At 33.0% G+C, this 21,690-nt stretch overlaps 1 protein-coding gene across 2 annotated transcripts in view; it reads left to right on the plus strand.

Annotated features, from left to right (window-relative positions):
- The first annotated feature begins 231 nt into the window (after nt 1-231).
- LOC106116949 (Ig-like and fibronectin type-III domain-containing protein C25G4.10) overlaps nt 232-21,690 on the plus strand; it is a 63,872-nt gene continuing 42,413 nt past the window's right edge. For both annotated transcript variants that reach the window (XM_013311008.1, XM_013311009.1), the window contains exon 1: nt 232-901. The gene's annotated coding sequence lies outside the window, so the exon portion shown is untranslated. The remainder of the gene's footprint in view (nt 902-21,690) is intronic.

Here is a 21,690-nt window from a genome sequence, read left to right on the forward strand (position 1 = left end):
CGTTTAATCATAGATGTACAAATGAAAATAAAAACTTATCCAGAAATATTTTAAAACAAGCGTTCTTAAGATATGACTCAAAAAGCTGTTTGTATTTATTATTTTTTATATTATATAAAATAAAGTTAGTAAATAATATACATTGACGCCCGTAACAAAGAGGGGTTGCCAGAAATAGATTTGACGTTGGTGTCGAGCTTTTCAGCCAAAAAGCTCAAAAGCTGTTAATTTACGATATCTTGATTTGTGGATACTGAAAATCAAATAAGTCTAAAGTCATCTTATGTACGATGGACTTTGACAAGTTTTATGATTGATAAAAGAATGTTATGTCAGTTCAAATGTATGTGATAATTATTACCTAATAGAGATCATGTAATGACAGGGGCGCTGCCAGCAGTTGACATCGGTAGACACCTTGCTCATCTCGTTGACACCTTCGCGACCTTGCGCCGAACGCCGAGGCTGCACCGCCACGTCCGCAAACAAACCCAATTCATATTGTCATCTCACGTTATACACAACAACTACGAAGACAATCTGTCAAAAGATTTTCGAGCGACTTTTGACCTTATGGCTTTACAGTTAGTGAGCAGGTGGTGTTAGCATATCGGCAGATCTAGCCTTGTATCAATTAACAAGGTATAAACAAACGATTCATTGTTTTCAAGTTGCACGCAGATGTAAAAGTGGATATCGGTCGGTGGGCTACCTCCCTCGCTCAGTCGCTCCGCGTCGCTCCAACGGCGCAGATCGCGTCGCGTCCGCACTTCGCCACGGCCGATTCTATAATAACACGTCGTGTGTGATTCGGATTCGAAATTCAAATATTGAGTGATTAATTTTTTTTTAATTTCGTCTGTGCACTGTGCCAGGATTTTTATTCTGCCAGACCAAAAAGGTATTTATTACTATATTGTATTTATTATGTTATTACTATTTATTGTCTTATTGGATATTGTACAGGCCTAAGTAAAAGGAAAGGGAAACTCTTTTATTAGCAAAGGTAATGTTCCAATAAATTTGTCAGTTATGCTTTCTGATCGCGTTATTTAAGGCTGAGAACTGCATTGTTCCATCGACAATTTAATTTTTTTTTAGTATGTATTAGTTGGAATGGTATTGTTTCCGTATTTTTTTTTTATGAAATTGATACAGTCAGCTGAGTTTTAATTAGTAATGTTCGATACTTCCCGTTCTATTGATATTAACAACCCCTTTATTTGAAATTTTTATCGACACGACATACAACATTACCGTTTGTTATTTTATAAAATTATTGCCCAAAACTAATAAATTTTAAAACTATGAATTTACTCGAACTTATGAAACATTTTTAACGAAACTTTATTAAAGCTTTGAAGTAAGTAGAACAAAGGTTTTTAATAAAGTTGCCTGTACACATATAGAGCTTTTTTGAGTCGGCGGAATATTCAAATTTAAATTAATAAAAATATAAACATGTTTAGTAGTCGGGTCTTATTTATTTGCATTTAAGGAAAACATCTATCGCTACCAGAGCTTTGATTTTGTTTTGTTATTGCAGATTATGATGAAGGCTTTAATTCATTATCATTATTTTTAAAACGCTGATCAATTTTATTTAAAAAAAAAACACAATAGCTATTTATGATTTAAATTAACTAATTTAATAATTCTTAAGAGAGGTAAAACAACTCCTACAATAGATATTCCTAGATAGGAATATAACAGCTTCATAGTTCCTTCACAAAACTGACAATTAATCGTGTATAAACTTGTGTACTTCTAAACCAGGACAGTGGTAGCAACTAGGAACTACCGAAGATCACAAAAAACTAGTGTAAACTAGACAAGAAATTATACTTAACTTAAATTGTTTGCTTAAAAATAGAGCTTTTTGGAATTCTAAAAGATTCAACACTTACGCATGGTTAAATTAACAGAATCTTAACGTAGGTTTTATATTACATTTTTACTAAGCGACTAATAAAAACGAGTGCAACAGTTAGTCGTATTATTACTAATATTATAAGTGAGAATGTTGGGATAGTTGGTAGAAGATATCTCTAAAACAACTGCATGGAACTCGCTGAAAAATAACATAGTCTGGAAGAACAAATAGGCTACTAATTGAGTTTTTTTTAACCCTGCGCAGACGGAGTCGCGGGCGAAAGCTAGAGCTGAAATAAAGTTTAAATCGATGTAAGAGTTCAATGAGGTGTTGAACATTTGGTGTTGCGTCATTTATTTTAAGATGGGTCAGAGATAAACATCGGTACAACAATGATGTTGACGGCCAGTGCCAGCGCCGCGCGCCCGGAACACCTCTGTTTACTGAGCCCGTCAACTCGCACAATACGATACAACTTGTTTTGTTTGTATGTAAACATTAAACATATTATTTCGGGTCGTCGAAATGCAGAAGTTCGTTTTTAACATGTTAATTGTGACCACCTGTGTGGTTGAATGTCATAATTATAATATTTTACGTGTTAATAGCGAACAATTCGGAAAGCCAACAAAATTTCAATGAATTTTCTGTTTTTCGCTTTTGTTCAATCGCATTTTGTTGGTCGTCAAATGGTGTTAAATTGCCAGCTAATGTTGAGTTAGATAAACTGCTGGATATATCATTTAACAGTGGTATAACCCGCAATAACATATTTTGCACAAACATAACTGCTTGATCAGTGTAATACAACGACCACATAGAAGACAGACGTCAAGTGGAAGCAATTTCGCGTGCAGTTCGAGTGGTGTGTGAGCCGGAGGCCTAATTTAAATCTTTTACCTTTGCACCCGTTTCTTATAAGGAAGGTATGGGAAGGTGAATTATGCAGAAGAGGGAAAGAATAAATATCCTCTTTTTCTGCGTACTCTGTCGATTAAAAGTAGGAAACGCAACTAAAAATAAAGATGTCTATCTGAAACTAAATATAAAAATAAAGGGCAACGGTCACTTCGATTACTGCAGTTTATTAAGAACTAAATTGTTTTAAAAATAATTAAAAATAAAAAAATACTTTTACATATTGTAGTTGTTGGTATGATAATATTTTTTTTAATTCTGTATCTTTATAAAGGATGATCAGTGCCAAGTATGTAAATATTGTACCGCAAGAGACAAAGTAAAAAAAAAATAATCCCGCGACTACGGCGCAGCGCCGCTGTGAGAACGAATGCAAAGTATTTCACGAATCACATTTTTTACGTATATTTTTGCATGAATTAAAATTAATTGCAAATACAGTTTTTAAAACAGAATATTCTTAACAGTTTGGATAATTTCATCGCTTTGTTTTAGTGACAATATGTAAGACCATTATGAAAGACTTCAAGAGTCAGACATTAATTCGTTAGTACTTAAACAGTTTACAGATTTTGATGAAATATTAAATATCGTTTGAAAAACACTGACTTATAGAGGATGTATCCGATGGTTCATTGTAAAAACAAGGTATAACATGGAACATGAACAGCAGATATAAAGTGTTCAAACACAAAAAATGTAAGAAAAATAACGTAAACAATACACGAACAATCCCGAAGTCGGCGAACAACAGTTTTTTACAAGTCGACAACAAATAAGATAGAAGATTACAGCCGAATTTGAAAAACTTTTCAAAGTATGCGAATGAAATAAAAATGTGGCTGCTAGATTCTTCTGGCAAAAAGCATTGGTTTTTTGATAGACGCGAGGGCCTTCACCAGTCGACCACAAAAACCCATTCTCGTGGCTTTTTTCATCGGCACCGAGCTGTTTGTTGTGCGGAACACTCAAATATGACATTGAAACAGTTCGATTCGAGTTAAGGTGAGGACTGACTATAGTGTAACGAACATTCTAACAAGAAAGACAAGGTGGAATGTGTAATTTTAGTTCGCATTGCTATTTTCAGCCGGTAACCTAAAAAAAGACTAATTAGAAACCTCTTCCTTTTATAAGTCTGTTAATGAAGCGCCGATGTTCCTTTTCGTACTATTTACTATGAAATTATTTAGGTTAAGTACACTACACTAACACTGTTTGTTCTTCCTCAAGTCCACTAATTTTTATACCTTTAACTTGATAGTAATCTTATCAGAAAATTGTAGAGTATTTACAATTCAACGTATTTACTAAGCGTTGTTCCAACGGGACACAAGTTCATTGCATTTTCAGATGATTGTATTATTTAAGCAATTCGTAGCCACATTGGTGCATTATGCATTTGTTTTGAATAATTCATACCCCCTTGTACTGCGGAGATGCTATGTTAATTCTCGAGATTATTTCACGGAAATTATACAACGTAATGAAAATCGTTACTATACAATGAAGATCATGAGATTTCATTTTAAAATGACGTTATTTTTAAGACATTTTATGCATGTTTTAGTGTTACAATTTAGTCTTCTAACTAACCCAGTAAAATAGCGGAAATTAAAGGCAAATAAGTTTTCTTTTAAAAAAAAGTAACTCAGTGAAAATGTGAATGTTTTAATTCAATCCTGTTCGATATTGATTATATTGGTTACTATTTTAAGGTTTTTAATATATTTTAACACTTAAAATTATATGTAACCACTCTGGTGTGTTGGCAACTTATTAAAATTGAGCTTATTACGTAACCGTGTATAGCTTCTTTATATAATCACAGCAGTAATTACTCGAAGGAATTAATATTTAAAATAATGAACATTATCGTTGTTGGCGCACCGTGAAGGTTAACTGCCGGTTAACGTGTACTATACTTTTTATTATAGAGTCAGTAAGTATTCAGTTAAATTGAAATTAAACGAATAAAAACACGTTTTAGGGAAGCAATATGACTTACAAGATATATACAAATATAAACCTAAGTATAGTCCAACAAGGATATCTGGCCCGATGAGAGAGTTGCTTCTGTCGTAGTTTGTTATCAGAAAAAAAAACAACATGACAGATACAGTACGAATAGAATTGTGATACTTTTTGACATTGACAGGAGGGCGCTAGTGTGCTATGATAATTTAGTTTGTCTTTGCCCACCGGGTTAGATATATATAGGTCTGTTACTCTTTTGACAATCGCAATCTTGCAAATATTTTATTCGGTATCTTTTGGGATTGACAAATTCCAATGATCCCACTTTAAGTCAATCACCTAATAATGATCTAAGCTTTATTTTAAAGTCATTAAAAAATAATTAGGAAGTAATTAAACTTTAGTTATGTACACAGTAATGTTAAGTTAACAACGAAACTTATTATAGAAACAGTTAGCTATTTATCTCCGGAATATTTGAGATAAAATTTAACTTATCCATTGTTTGGTTAACGCGAAAATTTCCTTGTTGGTGATTTATGAACACGAATTATTCTACACCATTGTTAAATAAAGTTTTCATAGCTTTTTCCTTTTTATGTTTAATACAAACTACGGAGGTTATAAAAAACCTTTTATTTATTTTAATTGCAGCCAGCACTTTTAAAGTACGAAGAACTGTCTTAGGTAAAGGGAAGTCGTTGCTTTGTAACTGTCATTTACAATATCGTGATCTCAAAGGTAACAAAGTATGCATTCGTAATTCGAGGAATGACATCATTGGTAATGTTACCTTTTATTTAGCTACAAGCTGTCGCCTGTGACTCCATCCGCGCGGATTTAGAAAAAAACATAATTAGACTTAGTCTATATGTATGGCAAATTTCAGCGAGATCTATACAGCCGTTATGGAGATACCTTCAAACAAACATCTGTACATCCAAACATTCGCATTTATAATAGAGTTAAATACTACGACATTGATTTACGGTTTACGAGGATAAATTATTTAATTTACCCAAATATACTAAAGAAATGTCTTACCGTGGGTTTTTACTGCTACTCTAGTAAAAATGTATTGTTTTTTTAAGTGAATGAAATTGTTGCCAATCTATGTTTCGTACAGATAATCCGGCAATGTAAACCCACTTTAAACCAGTCTAGTCTGGCCTTGGACCAGTTCTGACTCATTTGGTTTTTACAATAATAAGAAATAAATATTAACATCGTATCTTTTGTGTTCAAGAATATTTGAATGCAAATTTACGGAAATGTTCACTACAATTAAATAAAAAAAGATCTGTTGGAAATATCATAGGGACAAAACAACAATGTATCTAAAATTATTGTTCATTTAGCCACCATCATATGCGATTTTATAGGACTTATCATGGGTTTCTGAGACCAAAATGCCAGTTTAATACATATCTGTTTTATACAATGATTTTGTTCTCCGAAACCAAGAGTTTTTTGGTAATGAAACAGGTTCCATTTTGTCGCAATCCATTTCACATAAGTGAGAAACTTCAACATAAGGTTTTCCATTAGAATAAGTATCGTTTCGTGAGTTATGTATACTATATTTACAATTTTGCTTCGTAAGCGTTAGAGTTTATGCAAGAAAATTAATAACGCCCGATGAAAATACAGAATTGTATGGCTGAAAGTGAACTTCGACCTTTGTTCTTAAATTTATACTACATTAATATTATTTTACCTACTTGCGTCTAGCGCAGTGGTTCCCAACCAGTGGTCCGCGAATGATTTTAAATTAAGTGGTAAATAAAGTGATAATAGCGTAGGTGGTAGGGGCGGTACGTGGAGTCGCCGTTCTACGATCCAAGAGCGATTGGTCTAGCACTAAAAATTTGCAAGAAAGTATTATCTACATCTTAAAAATATAATAAAAGTACAAAACTATTGTAATGCCTTTTACTTTTACGTAGTAGTCGTTGCTAACAGAAATAATGTAAAAGTGGTACGTGACCAAGACAATGTTGGGAACCCCTGGTCCAGAGACAATAATTTCTGACATCCAATATTTACTCTCTCTATTATATTTATATTGGTTTAATTCACTGATTAAAAGAAAAGATATGTAAGGAAACCTCAATTATTTTTTTTAGTTTAGTTTATCCTAAAGTTAACGATTCAAAAGACACTTTGTTTAAGAAATATCTCAAATATTTTTATATAGAGAGTACTAAAGCGTAAAGGTTAAATTATGCAAGCATTTATAACATGACAATTTGTTAGAAAATACAAAATGTGCCGCATTTCCCGCGCTCATAGCGCCACTGGCAGCGCCCTCTTCAACATTTTCCCGCGCTTTTCGCGTTTGCCGCGCGATAATTATGTTTGTATAATGTCGACAAATATTGTGATGGTTATAGGAAAGGATTTTGAATTATCGCCAGGATTGAATTCTATTTGCTTCCAGACTTGAATACATTATAGAATGCATTTGAAATTTTAATATTTTTCGTCCATTTATATATTTGAATGTTTACTTATGCATACAATATCATGATTTAAATTCACCATTCTAGCATCGGACGTTTGAATATACAGCTATTCTCTTTGTTGATACATTTCACGTTTGAACAGATTTACATCTTCTTTTATATAGGAGGGAATTAAAACGAGTTTCTTAGGTCAATCCATCTGATTATTGTACACATTCAGGAAAAGGTTTTATAGGTTAATGCTATAAGCTGTCTGTTTCATTACAAAAATTTAATTACTCGTTGTATCAGTATGAAGATAAATTCGGAATAAATGAATCCGCTTTCTTTATTTTTATTCACCTCCTATTTTGCCCCTCTCCTCCATCGCGTAAGCATAACATACTAACCTACTAAAATTAGGTTAACTTCATAATTAAATTTATGTATTGCATAAGTTAATTGTGGAAATTACAAAAAATTTAATGCTATTTAAAAAAATATATCCTGCGCACTAAATAGTTTTTATTTTACATTTTTTATAATAATTTAAGACAATAATTTAGCACAATTTACAGCCGAGTTTATGCTAAATGTTTGCTTTAATTCAAGGCTGCGTTAAGCAATTAAGATGAGCTGAAATGCTTGAATTTACAAGCAAGTTGCATTGTGCTGTAGACAAATTGCAACTAATACTGTTGTTTAACTCTTTAGTTGTGTTTAATGACGTTTTATTTAACAGTTTACGTTTAAATATTGTTAATTACTTGCTCAATTTAACTAATTTGAAAAAGATTTTCTGAGGCGTGTTTCTAGCTATGAGGCAACAGTAGACGGGGAGTTGTAATCATTCGTCGTTTCGTCTGATGAGTGTGCGTTCCGGAGGCTTAATTTAAGTTCTCTTCCTCTAATATCGCAATAATAATGCAAGAGGCTGCTTGCTGGCCACCTTTCGCTATAAAAAGGTTGGGACTGCTACGCTAAGCACTGAACAAAATTCTAAATACTTGTCATGTTACATTTATTTTTTGAGATACATTACCTTACACACAACTCTATGTATTGTCAGCACAATAGATTTACGTCTTACAAATCCATCTATCATTCGTCATTTCAAACGTCACTCTTTCTTAATTATGTCATTTTTCACCATTTTTAAAGGGAGCGTTTTTGATGTTACGTAATTAATTTAATTTCTATACCGGTGACTTATAGATTAAAGGAATTTCACTGCGGTCACTCTGCCCTTTGTAAAATCTCAGAGTCTAGATTGTCTTTTGTGTTTTTTTTATTCTATTAAATAATGTCTCCTATTATGTCTGATTACTGGCTTCATTCGATTGTTGCTTTTTAATAATGATTTCATTAAAAAGCTATGTCACGGAAGACGAGCAATGGAAACAGTCTTTGTCAAAGTCGCTTCAAATCTTCAAGCTGAATTAGTGATCGTTACGTGGTCGTCTGGCTCCGACAGTCAAATTACACACCATGGAAACCTGCCTTAAAACATTGGTCAAATGAACAGCACTTAAAACGATGACCTTGTTCAAGGTCAGATATTACTAGCATCATTAGTGATGACACCGGGCATTTTCCATTGTCACTAATACTACACTAATCTGTGGGCGGGAAAAAAGTCTATTCACGGTTTAAACGACTTTGTATAGCCAATGTCAAAGCAATTTTATACGACGATGTTATTTGTGCTGCTTGATTTATAACCCGTTATTATTTACAATGTTTTAGTAATGATGTTTAAGAATATATCTATAAATTTGAAGTTGAGTGATTTATAGCTTTGCATATTAAACAAACGCAAGCAAACTGAACAAACAAACTAATACAACTCATAGCTGTAACCCAGAGGTGTAGGCATAGACCATAGACCTCCATTTGGCATGGCCAAACAACAGTAATCCTCTTTTCGCCTTTTTCCAGAGACGAAACTTGACGGGAGAGCCGCGTCGCCATCTTGTCTTCCGGGAATTCGCAAATATCTTTAAAATTTAGTATTAATTAATTAAACTGGACGGGTTATATAATTGTTAATACATTATAAAACTTTCTATGATTTTTTGGAATTCAACCTTCGTGAAATACACATTTCAGTAGACAAATTGGTTGCCGGTTCGTTGATCTATAATACGTTAATGGAAATACTCAACCGGATATAATTAATTCAATTAATTATGCGACCAAATATTATTTCCAGATAGAAATTATCCATGATAGAGTAAAGCTATTTATGGCAACATTTTGGCCACAGATTGCTTTATTGTTTGCGATATTTTTTTTTCTCTTTTATATTTGTTTTTATGAATTGTCCAAAGAAATATTATTTTACTTATTTGAAATATTGTTTAAAATGTAATGAAATTCAAATAAAGCAATGTAATTACTGTCCGTGGAGACTGAAATGCCTGATATAAACATATTGTTTTCTCTGTTTTATCAATGATAATGACAGAGATGACGATATGATTTCTACATAGAATTTGATCTCAGAAAGCAACGTTTAGTATTATATTGACACGTGATGTTTATGATACTTGTAGGTCATCTTCAAAGCGCGTAAATCAAGCGAGCGATTGTGTTAGTAAATTAATATCGAAATATTATCGTATAATCCAGTCTAATTGGAAAGGTAATATATGTAATGACTTTTACTGGTTGTAAACGTGTTTGCATTGTAGTCGGGTAATGTCTGGTATTTGTATAGGCGAGATTCCACATTCTGGAATTCTAGTTTGAACGCTCGCTTGTTGGCGCAGGTGCAGTTAATCAGTTCAGTAAATACGTCATGCTAATGTCGGACGAAAATACAAAACTTAAATTGCTTAATAATAGTTAAATAAGATATATTTACGTGACGTAAGTTTAGTACCAAATGTTAGTTGTTAGCGTCGAGATAATTGTAACGGCTAACTCACAGATCCACATTGTAGGGAATTTCGTATACCGATAACGTGAAATATGTTAAAAAATGCCAAATGTTTGTATTTATAAATGTGAATATTTGTATGGATGGATGTTTGTTTTAAAGTAATTCCGGAACGGCTGAACGGATTTTGATGACATTTGGCACACATGTAGAACATAGTCTGGAAGAACACATAGCCTACTTATCAATTTTTTTTTCGGACGCGGACGGAGTCGCGTGTGACTGTTATGTAATAATAAATTTAACATCACTTTCGGCACGATAATTGGAACTTTCGTAAGGGGATAAATATAAATACACGCTTCATTGTAATTATCGAATAATTAGCGATGATATTGTCAAACTAATATCAAACAAAAGGTAACAATAATGTCAGGTTTCGACATGTCATGTCTTCATCGTCTTGTTCCAATTAGACAAAGCGAGTAGAAAATATACTTTACTAGCTGTCGCCGGCAACAAAATAAGCTTAATCAGTAGTCTATGTGTTCTTCCAGACTGTGTTCTACATCTACGCCAAATTTCATCAAGATCCGTAAAGCCTTTTCGGAGATACCTTCAAACAAACATCTGGATGGATCCAGACATATTCCATCCATGATGTCTGGATCTCCACCATCTAAACTTTCACATTCAAAAACTTTCGTAAGAAGTAAGATTACAATTTGTTTGCAAAAATATTTCTACTTTCAAGTGTTTAGGTGAGATTTATTTTAGAAAGTTTAGATTTTTTGTCATTGCTTTACATTTATAATATGAAAATGGCGCGGACATCGTGGATGTTGGTGAAATAATACCCTGTCACGTGTCAACCTCCATCATTCTTTTCACGATCCGTTTTCAGATTACGGTAAACTTCTTAGCGAACAACTTTTATATTTATTAATCTTAGAATTGTTGTGTGAAGTTTATGACAGAAACTTTCTGTGAGTTTACACCGATACAATTGTAGAATTTAATCCCATCTCTGTCATTCTATTTGAAAAAAACTGAGATAACTATATTTTATGGGTTTTTAACACACAGAAGGCAGTCGGCAAGTGGACGCAATTCCGCGTTGCGTCTGAAGAGTATTCGTGACGGAGGCTTAATTTTAGTCCTATTTCCCTTCCCAATTTTTCTTACAAGAAAAGGGTGGGAATGGGGAGTGGATTCAACGGAGGAGAGGACACAATGGAAGGGGAAACCTTAACCTGGGTCCCCTTCTCCGTTGGTTAAAGGTAGACAACGCATCTGAATGGTTATGAACAGCGGTCGCTTCCCTATTTCGGTTAAGTAAGGTGACCACTCACTCGTTTGTCTTATGATACAAACTTTTAAGATTATATTTAGCTCTATAATAATGGACATACACAGTACATAGGTTTGTTACTAGGTTGCTGAGTAAAAAACCTGACTTCCACCAAATCTGGTGAAATTAATAACAGTAGATCTTTCGTTGAGCCGACGAGTCAAAGTTAATACTGACAGATCCTTAAAATCTTTTATTTGGACTTCGTCTTTCATTCGTATATTCCCTACTCTGCAAATCTGCCCAAAGCTTCATTATGCGACAGTAAATTACAACCGCGGGACTGAGGGGGGACACAATTTGGGTATGTCACCGATCGATTGTGAAATGCTACCGTTTGCTATTTGCCTAGACAAAGTGTAGTCAGAAGAATTTATATTGAAGGAATTAATTTACACTTTGACGTGTTATATTACGATTAATTAGACATTTTGTAAAGGTGTTGCTTCATTTTGTGAACTAATTCGTCCGCTACAAAATTTGCTGAGTCTTTACATTATCTGAGATAAATTACAAATGGGCGACATTCCCGGTTTGTAAGTGACATGTATTTTACTACGATGGACCGATCATCCCTTAGGCGTTATCTCCGGAGCCAGGCGTTTGAGGCTCGAATAAATTTATGAATGATTGATTGTAAGCACTTTTTAAGGTTTTTATCTAAGTCAAAGACAAAGAATAAGGCGCATATGTAATTCATACTTTAGAAAATATTTGTCATTTTACATATATATGAGATAAATAAATGAAATCAATAACATATTACTATGTTAAGATGTAATTAAACACCAACTAGCCTGAATTACATTAAAATAGTGTTCAATATAATTAATAATTATTAATGAATTTAATTGAATTAACTTATATGAACAAATTTTAATTAATAAAAATCTGGATGACCGGTACATTTTTTTTAAATTGTGTTTTTTTGGAAATTATATTTAAGTACGAATTACTAATTAAATGATGAAATACGAAAAATATTTTTAGATCTTACCGATAGAAAAAGTTAAGTTTATGTTTAAGTTGATTATCGATAAAACACGAATAAAATGACATTTTCTAAAAATGATTCCTAGCTAGATCGACTAATCGCCCCCGAAACCCCCTATATACTAAATTTTATGAAAATCGTTGGAGCCGATTCCGAGATTCCAATTATATATATACATATGTACAAGAATTGCTCATTTAAAGATTAAGTTTATTATAATGTCTCATGAAAGTTTGAATAATTTGATTCTTTACTTATTAAAATTCTTATGAATACGGCAACGCTAATAAAACGCTAATACGAAATTGCTTTTATAATGAAGTTTAAGATTTTTCAATTATACCATTATAAGTGGCTCTTGATTGAAACTTCATGGCTTAAAAGGAGTCTATCGAAAGTCAAAATGAGATAATTTACCACGACATCGTCTTTTTTTATTACTAACTGTCAAGCGAGACTCCGTCCACGTGGAATTCAAAAAAATATAGCCTGTGTTCTTCCAGATTATGTTCTACGTCTACGCCAGATTTAATTAATATCCGTTCAGTCCTTTCTGGAGATACCTTCAAACAAACATCCTTTCATCCATCCATCCAAACATTCGATGAATAGATTAATTTAATTTAGCTTTTTTTTATTAAAATCATAGTTAGCTCTCAGAAACCTTCGATGGTAAACCCTCGTCTTTACCAGTGTAAATTTAAGAGCGTGTTTACCCAAAGGTATAAATAATATAGTACGTCGTCACCGTATCACAAAGGGTTTAAGGGATCACCCACACAATACCATACATTCAGCTCGACCTCAATCAAAACCATACTCTTGTACTAGTTTCATACAAGGGAAGAAAAAGCAGGTAGAGCAGTTGACAGCTTAGTACTGCTATGCACACGTGCTACTGTTAAGTAATTAAGGACTAACCTTAGTGACCAATAAAGGCATTCAAGAGTAGAGTGAATACTCATTTACTAAGCTTGCGCTTTCTATCACATCATCACTTAACATCGGGTGGTATGGTGATCAAATGCTATTTTATTCAATATAAAAAAAAATAGTTTCAAGAGTACTATCTCGGCAAGTGCATTATTGTTGTACTGCATTGCTATTGCTCTGTGTAACTGTTCCGTCCTCGTGTGAAACTAGTAAGCTTCGCGTACAGAAATCATCTGTCATAACTTATGAATATGGCCACTATTCACAAACAAACGCCCTCTATATCTTATTCATTGTCTATTATAAATATAACAGACAATAGACAATATGCGAATACCGTATGTGGTCCGTGAATGGTTTGAATGGCGGTCCACACCGGTATTAGAATTGGTCAATAGGTTCAGTAGTGAGGTATGTACATACGGGGAAAAGATGGGTGGTCCATTTATGTTTATGTTATCAATTGATAATTTTTTTTATAATAACAAAATGAACGATAAAAAAGACAATACAACGAAACTTTATAATAAACATAAGCAAAAAGTTAGAAAGAAGAGTTTGTTTAAAACAATAATGTATAGAAAACAAGAACCATAAAAGAAAGTAATCATACTAATATTATAAATGCGCAGGTTTGGATAGATGTTATTAGAAGGTATCTCCGAAATGGCTGCATGCTGAAATTTGGCACAGATGAACATAGTCTGGAAGAACAAAAAGGCTACTAAGTATCCGCCGCGTAGAGTCGCGGGCGACAGCTAGTTATAGCGCACTATTTACTATCGAATTGTCAAATAAACTGTCTTATGAGATATGAATCGACCCGGTAGTTGATAACCTAATGATAAATATTATATTTTAACGATAAATTCAGCCCTATACTTATAGATAAGTTACTAACTTTATTTTCACATTATTTTGTTAAATGAACTCTTGTAACTGCAATAAATTAAATATAGAGGTCCGTTATTATGATTTATGATCGGGACTTACTTTATAACCTCACAAACATGTTTAGTTTGATACTACGCATATTTTTCCTAAGCGATATTAAATATTTCTTATTATAGTTTATGTATTTTTAGATATGTACAGTAATATTTTCTTTTTTTATTTCAGGTAAGCAACCATTTATCGAAGTTTGGAATAAGGTGAATTTATATATGGCTAGTTTTATTGTTATGCAACTTTTTTAGTTTGAATTAAAATCCTCTAGTCATATTTATCTATCTAATTTCGTTATATTATCTACAACTTTCCGCATGAAATCAGAATGTAAATTATACTACTGAAAAAGGCAGATGGCTTAATAAATACGTAATACGCAGAGCTGTATATTACAGGAAACGTACTTTTTTTTCTACAGCGTGATACAATAATAATGTCGGATTTAACGACAATTGAATACAAACAAGGCGTCGCAACAGTAAATCCGTAGAGCCGACAAACATTAGCTGTATCCATTGCTAAATAAGTATGTCACCGTAAAATTGTAAACAACGTCACTGTAAAATCTTGCTCATTATTTTATGAATGAATTAAAAATACACAGAATTAGCTATTAAATTAAACTTTGGTATTAAAAATACTGAATTAAATAAATTAAATATTATACATCATTCCAATAAGAACAAAGTAAGGAATACTTTTGTTTGTTTATAACCTGATAATTTCACGTCGATTGTTTAAAAAATATTTTTAAAAGTTGCGTTTATATCTAATTATATCTATGGAAAGACAAACTATTTCGTTATACATTAGCAATGTTTACAATTTTACGGTGACATAAATTTACAGCACGGAGGTTTTCGAGGAGGTGCGAGGTGTCGCGAACTCATAAATAATAAGCTTTACGACTCATTGAGAATTATTGTAATTTGTTTTTCGGTTCGTTTTTCTTTGAAATTTCCAGTATTTATATTCTAACAAGATAATTCTCTAATGCACAATGAAATATTCCAAGATTAAGACGAGCGGATGAAGAAAATAAAATTGCCTTTATCAAGTTATTCGAGACGTTTTTTTATTAAGTTTTTGCAATGTTTTTTCCTTGTAAAGATGAGTTACGAAATTATGTATAACACAAAACTGGAATAAATAGACACATTTTAATATGTTTTGTTTTTTGAATCAACACTAATTTTAAATTGCAAAACTACATAAATTATAAATAAAACAAAATCTGTTTCTATTTATAATACCTTTTTCACTTAACTTAAAGTTATCATTCTCTTTAATAAGTAAGCGTATTCCAGAGTAAAGTCGAGTTGTTTCTATTCTAAATCTAAATGGATAGGTAAATCGCATCTTGCAGGCGGATATTGGTCCGTGTGTTTTCAATGTTTTAGAGAGAATAAAGCGGTGTGCGGGGTGCTGGAGGGGGGTGAGGGGAGGTTACAAAGCTTAGCCCGCCTGCTAATAGTCTGCGGTCCCAGGTGTCCCACGGGATGGAGTCGCTTTTTCCAATTAATACCCGGAACGCTCGCTCTCCCTGTACACTTTGAACGCTTACAAAGAATTTCAGCTTTATTGAACTCCTATTAAAACTTACCTGTTAAATCATTTTTCACTTATGGTCATCCATTGGTCGAAATGTGTCTATAATTCATAATTCAATAAAAAAATCTATTTTTGATTAAAATAGTTAAGCATTCCTTTTCAGCACTAATTTAACTGTCAAATTACACGTCTCTGTTTATGCAATTTCCTTAAAAACGAAAAGAAAGTTTTAGCTTTATCAATAAAAAAAAATTGGCATGGTCACTCTAAAATTACATTCAATATTAACATAGAGGGCGTCTTTGTTCGTTTCTCAAACTTTCTATTTCAAAAGGTTATTTTATCCAACAACAAACATGTATCTAAAAGTCTTTCCGTTTCGACTAAGTAATTAGTAGATATAGTGAAAAAAACTAGCCGTAACTTACCACATACGACTTTGACTTGCCGCATAACTTTATGTTTCTAAGTTACGACTGAACAACTTAACACTCAGCGTGGATTAATTAACGCGTTGCTATACGTGACAAGTGTAAAATTCAATTCCCATTTGAAGAAGAGAAATTAGTCTGCTATTGCTTCTAACTTCTAACTTGTAATTTTGAATATTACAAGTTAAAAAAAATCTAAGTAACTTTCAAAGAAAAGCCGCATACATAGAAAACATATAGTCATTTCGAAAAGAGTAAATTTATTTGAAATAGCAATATCATTTCTCGTACGTTATTGAGTCGGGCGTCGAAAGTACGGCTGAGCTGAGATCAGAAACGATGTCTTGATACGACTGAGATTTGCAGAGATATAGGAGAAATGCGCACATCTGTTACTTCGCCGGTGTCTGTATGACTCAACTGTACTCAAATATTGCGTATCTTGTCAGCATAAGGTACACAAAGTTTATACGACCCATCGACCTTATATTAAAATAAACATTTTACGCAAATCATACGTGATATGTATTTTAGAATATTTGGACAAACGAATGTCGCTGAAATTTTGAATAGATGTAGAACATAGGCTATTAATTTTGTGCAGACGAAGTCGCGGGTAACCGCTAGTTTTTAATGAAAGTGATAACCACAATCAATTATGTCAAAATGGAGTACTGCTGACAATTTGTGTCTTACTGCAATCAAGAGTTATACGGTCTAAACACATACTTAAGCTACATTAAGGGATACACTTAATCACTGCTTTACAAATTTAACGTAGCTTATTGGATATTGAATATCATATATATTATGACTAGACGATCATGTTGGGTGACCTTAAGGCCCCGTATCACAACGCGGCAACAATACTAGCCCCAAGGTGATCAGGTCGCTCTAGCCACCAGCCAGATAGCTTACGATCATTGCATTTGTCAAACAATCCTACACTTAATATGTTTAATCTCCTCAAACACAAACATATCTCTGTTTATTAGCCTAAGAATTCGATTTCTTTAATTATTAACCTTCGGTTTCTGAGTCATAATCTCCGCTTAAATTTATTGTTATATCTGTTTTATCCAAGATGATGACAGGAATGACGATATGTTTTATAAAGGGGTTTTTGAGCACACAAATTCACGTTAAACTGGTATATTTAATAGAGAAGGTATTTTGTGAGATACTTTTCGTGTTTTGTGCAACCATTGGTCGTAATTCTCTGTATACACCACAGATTATTTTCTCTATTAATTTTCTCTATTGATATGACACAAATAATTATTTTTGTACAGAAAATATCAATATTACCATAAGTGTATTGCAGAGTAAAAAAGATTTCCCGCCATTTTTATTAGCTGTAGCGAAACGTCATTGTGAGATGCGTCAACGTAGAGTAAAATAAGTCATCGCGTCTCACAGGATACGTCCATTGTCGGCGGGAACTGTTCCTTTATGACCCTCAGCGACTTACAAATCTCTCTATTATCATTTTAAATCCATTGTATACTGTCTCGTTCCCTTTTATGATACTCCCTGTACTATAGAAAGGGACAGATGCTACGTGTAGTACTTGGAAATTAATTTTAGGCATGTAGAGCGCTAGAGACAGCCTCTCCGAAGCCAAGGAACTTTAGCCTTGATATAAATTGTCATATAAATGTCAATAAACTAAATGAATAGTTTCGAAACAGTTAAAAATTGCATCGTTCTTATTTTTATAGCGGTTAATAACATAATAAAGTAACAAACTAATGTATTTCCAAAGAACTTAAGTTAATACGTTATAGTAAATTCGATGAAAATTGCAGCAAAATTAACAGGAAATTATCGGAGCGTGTAAACGTTGTGGGTCGAAATATACCGGAATTTGCGACGTTGTTATGCTCAAATGAAATTCTATGAAATCGTTATTATTAGGACCTGATTTTAAAATCAAAATTCCTTCATAAACGGAAGCAGGAGAGAGCTAGTTCTAGATTGAATTAACAGATGTTATATCGTTAGATAGAAATCTCTTTAACATGATATCTAAATTAATAGTAAAATTTAATAATTATTTTATTAAATTCTATTCACATTTTAAAATGTGAACTTTACTTTAAAACATAACACATTACTCTAACGACGCTGGGACATGAAAAGGCTGAAGTTTAAGGCATTATTGATTTGATTCCAACGCCCTTAAACTTTTAAGCGCGTAGCTTTGCCTTCAAAAATTTTATCTTCGGAACATGCCCCTTTGATGTTAACGTATTTGACAATGAAATGGCGGGCTTGGGGCTTTACACTCCATTTTATAATTGAAAAGTTCAAGGAGCGATTGCCGAGCTTCGAGAGATATAACTTTAAAAGTTTGTATGTATTTAATATTTGACATGAATAGAATACTTCGAATCTACGCCTGTCGATGTTATTTATTGACATAAAAAATGGACTTCAAAATAAAATAATATCGATACTGTATGTGAAAATTCAGATGGATTTTTTAAAAATAAAATCTTTGTAAAAGTCAAATAGCGCGTGACTTTTTTAAATTAAATATTTTTGTTTTATTTTTATGCTCTATTTTGTTTAACTCTATTTTATTTAAATTTGTAAACGTATTTTCAGTTTTGTGAATATTGAAAACTAAACCATTCTGAGCTTTAAAGCTCTGAAAAGCTTCTAACAAATTTTCTATTTCACAGAAAACACAAAGTCTAACGACGTTCAGACAAACGTTGCAGCCGAGACTAGAACCTTTTTAAAACAACGTCCTTTTAAACGGAACAAAGAGGAAACCGAATTTAAGTGTAGAGTTAGTAGTAGACAAAATTATGTTAAAAGAGTATTTACTTAAACTTAACCAAAAGAGTATAAGAAAATGCATTAACGCCTTAACAACATTAATTTCTTTTTAATTAAAGAACGTTCTAATTGATTGGTGCAATAAAACACTAAAATATGTTCAAGATAATTAAATTTTTCCCGCTCAATGACCCAGGTTTTCTCATCCCTTATGTTACTAACGATATCTCTAATCCCTAACAGAATCCTCAGCATCTTTGCCCCTCGACTCCTCGGCCCCTCGGTACTTCGACCCCTCGGCCCCTCGGTACTTCGACCCCTCGGCCCCTCGGTACTTCGACCCCTCGGCACCTGGCGAATTCTTGAACGTAATTAAAAATGAGTTCGAGGTGGAATTTAATTTTCTAGACGAGAGTAAATGAATGCGTTCTCTCTATGACATTTAGTAGACGGTAGGAATGACTGCCCCCTGTCGTATCTAAGACATTCTGGGGGGCTAGACAAAGTAATAGACGATAAGCGATGTTGCTAATAGAAAAGTCAAAAGTGTATGTAATTGACAATAACTTTAGATATGTCAAGTGTCAAGTGCATGACACGTATTTTTCCTATACATTTTAACACATTTTGTCGATTCTAATAGCGAAAGCGAAAATCGAATAGATTGTTTAAACCCGCAGATATTTGCACCTAGCATAATGAACAGACTAGCTGTCGCCTTAAACTCTGTCCGCGCTGAATTAAAAAAAATATTAGTAGCCTATGTGTTCTTCGAAACTATGTTTTATATCTATTCCAAATTTCAGCAAGATCCTGTATGGATGAATGACCGTTCTGAAGATACCTTCATATACATCCAACCATCCACCTAAACATTCGAATTTATAATATTAGTTAGATTCACCTTCATTCATTTTTCGTTCAGTGCACATGATATTTTATCTTCATTTCCAAGTCCATTTTTAATTTATAGTATAAGTAGAGTATTTTATTACTCGGAATTGTATAATGAACTGAAGTAAAAGTGACCTTTGAATTCTAATATACATGCTAATGGCTTGTCCTCATTAAAGTTAAACTGACTTTGTGGTGACGAAATCACTGCATTGTAAAGGTTCTTACTATTTACATAGTGAACCAACAAACTAAGTATTTACACAATGTACTAAATTTAAACGTGAACTCGCAAGTCTAGACTTCTTTAGGGTAATAAAATAAACCAGGCTACCTGCTGAGAAAAGAGTTTTCTGTTCAGAGTTTTCTGTTGTAAAGAATTTATAAAATTGGTTTCGTAATTATGGCATTTATGTTGCTTGTTGTGTTGTGAGAAAGATTTTTGGGCAAAATTCGTTAGTCATATTGACCGTTTGCTAACTAAATTTTAAGTCCTAGATCAGTATTATGTAGCTTTTAGTCTATAAATATATAAAAATAGGAAAACATATCAGCAACATAATCAACGGACAACGTAAACTACCTACGCTTCATCATGCGATGTACTTGAACTCTTAAGTCGGCTACACACGTTAGACTTTTTTATATACAAAAATTTTCAGATGTTTTGTTAATTTACTAATATATTTCTTGTACCAATCCAACACAACTCTACGCTTTTTCTAGGATATGAAGGCTATTTTAATCGTGCAAGGATAACCGACTTTTATAATACACATAATTGACAAGTTATGGTGCACGCTATGGTTTGCCTATAGATATATACATGTCTTCTGCTCACACACATTCCCACGGATGGGTTTAGTATAGGCGTCCACCCTGGCTTAGGACGAATCATTTGACTGCAAGATAAGCAATGAAAGGTTTAAACTGTGAAATAAAATCTAACGTGTGTGACCTGCATAAGGACTGCATCTCGCAACCGTTGTGTAAATTGAAGACGATTTAATTTACAAAAGCAGAGGCGGCTAAACTAACGTCATATCTCAGACAAGTGGATCAATATTAGTTAGTCTTTACTTTAACTGGTGATTTCATCCGACGGTAACGGATTAAAATTGTTATAATCTATTAAGCTTTATCTCTTGGGTAACACATTATCTATTGCAGGTTAGTTGGTATATAATTTGTTGAAACTGTTAGGAAGAAAATCCGACAATGTGCCGGTGTATCGGCGCAACACTAGCCTTATTAAAATATCAACGTTTATGTCCCCTCACTAATTAATCTGACACTTGACTATGTAACGAAAGCGCGTCATTCGCGCCAAAGGATTCTTACTAATAATGTCACAACAAACATTTATAGGTTTAGAAATTTTCTTTAGCTTTTATATTATTAATGATTCAATTGTAATTAATGCTATTTTTACGCTTTTACACACACTTGTTTACAGATTTAGAGTACAAGTACAAAAACATGAGTTTGTAAATTGATAAAAGGTTGGACTTCCGAATTTTAGACAATTAAAATCCTAATAAATTAAATAACTAGTTAGCTCTAACAAAATTTAAAGCAGTCGGCATTCAAGCAATTTATATCCACAATCTGCTAGAGACATATTTAATCGCCGTAGCCCTAAACCGTGACGTCACAGTTATTAACTTGGTAGGTTCATTGTTCCCCGAGGACGATTGAGAGGAACAAC

The sequence above is a fragment of the Papilio xuthus genome, unplaced genomic scaffold, assembly GCF_000836235.2.
Source record: "Papilio xuthus unplaced genomic scaffold, Pxut_1.1 DF827680.1, whole genome shotgun sequence".
Lineage (NCBI taxonomy): Eukaryota > Metazoa > Arthropoda > Insecta > Lepidoptera > Papilionidae > Papilio > Papilio xuthus.